We start from the raw sequence: 5,000 nt of genomic DNA, 5'->3' as shown, positions 1-5,000 counted from the left end.
ATATAATAAGATAACATTAAAAATATCTTGTTATTTTTTGTTAGTTGATATGTATATATATATATATATATATATATATATATATATATATATATATATAATGTATGTATATATATATATATATATATATATATATATATATATACATACATTATATATATATATATATATATATATATATATATATACATATATATATATATATATATATATATATATATATATATATATATATATATATATATACATACATTCATTTTATTATTATTATTATTATTATTATTATTATTATTATTATTATTATTATTATTATTATTATTATTATTATTATTATTATTTTATGTTTGTCTTTTGCTTTGCATTTGTACAAGTTGGATCCAAGTCTCACCCAGAGACCTCAAGAGACAACAAGTTAGAAGTTCATGTAGGTGTTATGCCTAGGGTACCATATATTTGAATTTGTACAGTTTTGTTCTAGATAATGTTTAAAAATTTGAGATCACATAGACAGTATTTTACGTAGGATATGAGCAGTTCCCATGAGCACTATCTTTTGAACTTCAGCCATTTTGGGGTTTCCTGGTATCTGAGCTAGGTAGTAATCAGCCCGTTTCGCTGTCATTCCCAATAGGTATTGTTTTCGTCTTCAGATTCCACATTTTGCTATTTTCTATTTCAAGATCTTTATATTTGCTCAGTTTTTGGTAGGTCTTGACCGATACGTTTATATCGATTGGGACAGTCATATCAATGAGAAGGCATGATTTTTGTCTGAAGTCTTTCAGTAGGATGTCTGGCCTATTTGCATCTATCTTTCTGTCAGTTTGAATGGTGAAGTTCCAGAGGAGTGCGATGTGATCATTTTCAAGTACCGGGGGTGGTTTGTGTTCCCATCAGTTTTTATTATGGGGCAAATCCAGGTTTTTGCAAATTACCCAGTGAATATATTGTGCAGCTCTATCATGCCTGTTGAGATACTCTGTAGGCACAAGCAAACTGCACATGGAGACAACATGATCGAGGGTCTCATTTTGTTGTTGGCATATACGACATAATGGGGAGCTGCCGTTCTTTTATATGTTGGCCTGGTAGTTCTTTGTAGGTAGGCATTGATCTTAAACTGCTATGATAAACCCCTCTGTTTCTGATTTCAAGCCAGAGGCCATTAGCCATTGATGGGTAAGGGCTTTGTCAATATCTGCATTATTCGCTCTCTTTGGGTATTTGCCATTGAGAGGTTTTCCATGCCATTTATCAGTCATAATATCTAAGGCAACAATTTAAGCACGGGTTTTCGATCGCTTAGCTTTTTCTGCGGGTGTTTCTAGTTCGTCTAATTCTTGTATTTGTTGTAATTGGAATTCACTTAGATATTCCTTTGCCTGTTTTGTTACTGAGTAAGATGCTTTCTTGCTTTCATGTTTTGAGACAAGTTTTAGCATCCAGTCCTCAGAGTTTTTCAGATAGGTGTCTAGGCCAATTGTGGCTACCTTCATTGTTAATGCCAGGTGTAGAAGTCCACGGCCTCCCTCTTTTCTCGGCAGATAAAGACGTTCTATATCTGCCTTAGGGTGGTGCATTCTATGCATTGTCAACAGTTTTCGTATTTTTCTGTCAACATTACATATTTCAGTAATTGACCATTTAACGATATTGAAACTGTAAGTCACGACTGGTATGGCTAGAGCATTGATCGCTTCGATCCTGTTTCTTGCGTTTAGCTCTGTCTTCAGTATTGCTCTCACCCTGCGATAACATTCTCTTCTGATCCTTCCGCTCATTACTGAATGCTTAATATTGTCCCCTTCAATTACCCCTAGGTATTTGTAGCTCTCCGCTGGTTCTAACTCTTTTATGACATTTTGCTGGTCAAGGTTCACATTAGATGTTTTTCTCATTTTTCCTTTGATAAAGGTAGCTTTTGCACATTTATCAAGGCCAAATTGCATCCTGATGTCATCACTGAATTGTATTGAATTGTTATTATTATTATTATTATTATTATTATTATTATTATTATTATTATTATTATTATCATTATTATTATTATTATTATTATTATTATTATTATTATTATTATTATTATTATTGTTATTATTGTATTTTGACCCGAAGATTAGCTATATTTTTGAATAGAATTGATTTTCGATCGATTTATTTTGAATCGATTTGATTTTGATTTTATTTTTATTAGAAAATGCGGTTATGAAACACGTGTAGTCGTTTTATTATTTTAATATTTATTACTTTGTATTTTTATTATAGGTCATTTTAGTGTATTTACATATTAAATTTTTCTATATGTGACTGTGGATTTTCATGGATGAATTCAATAATTGTGGGTTTTTTTCCCTAAATTATATATTTATATATTATATATTGTGAAATTTAATTTAATTTTAATTTTGATAAATTATATTAAATTGAATTTTTACCTTTAAATTTGGATTTTTATCCCTAATATTATTATCATATATATATATATATATATATATATATATATATATATATATATATCCCTGTCTGAAGATATGTATACAGTTATGTGCTTTAACTACAGCATTAGACCATTTTAACTCTAATTTCTAGAAATGCAGGTGTTCTAACACTCTAATATTATTTTATGACAATCACACTGTTCCTTTTTAGTACCACATTGCACACGGCTGTCTATATTAAATGTCCATATATATATATATATATATATATATATATATATATATATATATATATATATATATATATCAGCGTAGGCTCGAAACTTATTAGACTTCTCCATTTTTCCCGACCTTAAACTAATACACCTGCTTGTTGTTCCTACATCTGTCTTCGTCTTTTGTTTTTTGAACTACATGATATTTTAACTACATGTACATATATACATATATATATATATGTATGTATGCATGCATATATATAGTATTAGACTAAAATGATGCTGGGATTTATAACGACTAACTAAAGCCCGTGTTGTGCGGTAGCAATCCTGTTACTGAAACCAGTACAAAGAATAAAAGAATATGAGAATGCAGTTGATAAAAACCAACGAGGGTCATATAAGACCTTCGTTTAAATAACATGCCTTTCCTTGTAGTCCTAATGAATTCATAAGTGACCTACCGAAATATACGGCGAGTCGTGTGCACTATTTAACATAATGAAGTTTGATTTCTTCAAGAGGAGATTGACAGAAAAAAAGAGACAGAGCGAATGACTTCCGTACATAATTAGAACTTTATTTATCGACCACGAAAAAATAAAAATTCGCTTTGATTTCAGTGGTATTTGAACTCATAGCGCAGAGAGCCAAATGAGTCAATCTAACGTTTTAATGACACTGTTAATTCACCGTCTTAGATAAATAAATAAAGTACGAGTATGTCATTCATTAATCATGTTTCTCTATTTATAATGGATCTCAACGATCACAGCAGTAAATCGTTCCACTCTGAGGTCATAAGTTTGCAGACTCATTTATTTAAATACACGTATATATACGCGCGCGCGTGCGCATGTGTGTTATCTGTGTGTGTGTGTTAGACCACTTTCAAATATGTAAAAAATGATGCTGATTGAATGAAATATTCAATGTGTTTTTGTACAGTAGGAGATCAGCTTTTCGCTAAACAGAGTTTTTATAAACATGTCAAGATTTATATTTAATAGACGCTTCCTAAGTTTATTAGTATTGTTGTATCGCCCTCAGGTTTATCCTAACTGAAGAACCCTTCAATATAATATAAAATAAAGTTGCAGCTATCTAATATTTCCTCACAGATATTGTGTATATCGGTCTACGTTATCCAGTGTTACTGATATTCATAAAACGGTAGGGGGTGGTTTGACGAAAAGTTAGCTGCTGATTCTAGTATTAAGATTTAACACATAAGAAACCCATTGTTGCGTCATCTATTTCTTGAGTTCGGAAAAATAGACTCAGAAAGATATAAGCAATTTATATATTCATACTTGATTGGAGTAGCAAACACTTAAGAAATACATATCGGAATCAAACGTCACAGTACTTCGTTCTGTTTACTAATGATTGAGAGAAAGATTAAAGAAATGGATGTCATAGTCAAAAGGAAAACATTACAATGGTAATGAATTCCAGAGAACAGCAGTTCGGACAAAGATGTTATTAGAAAAGCGATACACTTGGAAAGAGGATGGCGTGACATATTTAAAGGACTTGACAGGGTGGATTGATCAGGAAGTTCATCAGAACAAGGAACATCAAAATATTTATAGAGATACATTTCAACATTGAGATAAAGACTGCAACTAGTAAAAAGAAAGAGAAACATTTTAATAAATCGATTCTGAATTCGATTTAGCCAATTGAAGCATAACGTTTAGGTTGACGATATGTGTACAGGCTACAGCACATTTGAACAATTTAATGAACAATGTGATAGCATAGAAAACTACGTATTTGCGATTCGAACTTGTTCAGCACAGAGCTATGCCTTCATACAGAATTGTTATAATGCTGGCTTCTTTTATATTCTCAAACAGAAACACGCACAGAAACATATGCGAGCGCGAGTACACACGGGCTTACGCTCTTATGCATATCTAAATATACACACGGCTACACATATGTATTCATCTACACATGTTTGGCATTAATATACACATATGTAGATACAGACAAAATGGTACACATATACTCAATTTAGCTCCAAAAAGTGAATCGAATGCTCATGATATTCTACAAAATAAACCTCACGCACGCGCGCACACAAATACACACACATATCTATATAGACACACGCACATACACGTGAAACCACTTGTATGTGTTTTTATATGCACACATCAATAAGAACAAATCTCGATCGAATTTTCGATGCTCGAGGAGGCTGGACATGACTCTGAGACCTTCTTACAAGCTGTTCTATCAAATGGTACAACGTATTAGTTATTGTCCCTTTTATATACATACAAGATAAGCACACCAATATTCATTCATACATGCATGCATACATACATACATA

This window comes from Octopus bimaculoides, chromosome 7 (assembly GCF_046866305.1).
Source record: "Octopus bimaculoides isolate indiv1 chromosome 7, ASM4686630v1, whole genome shotgun sequence".
Lineage (NCBI taxonomy): Eukaryota > Metazoa > Mollusca > Cephalopoda > Octopoda > Octopodidae > Octopus > Octopus bimaculoides.
Note: the sequence above shows the minus strand (reverse complement) of the source record.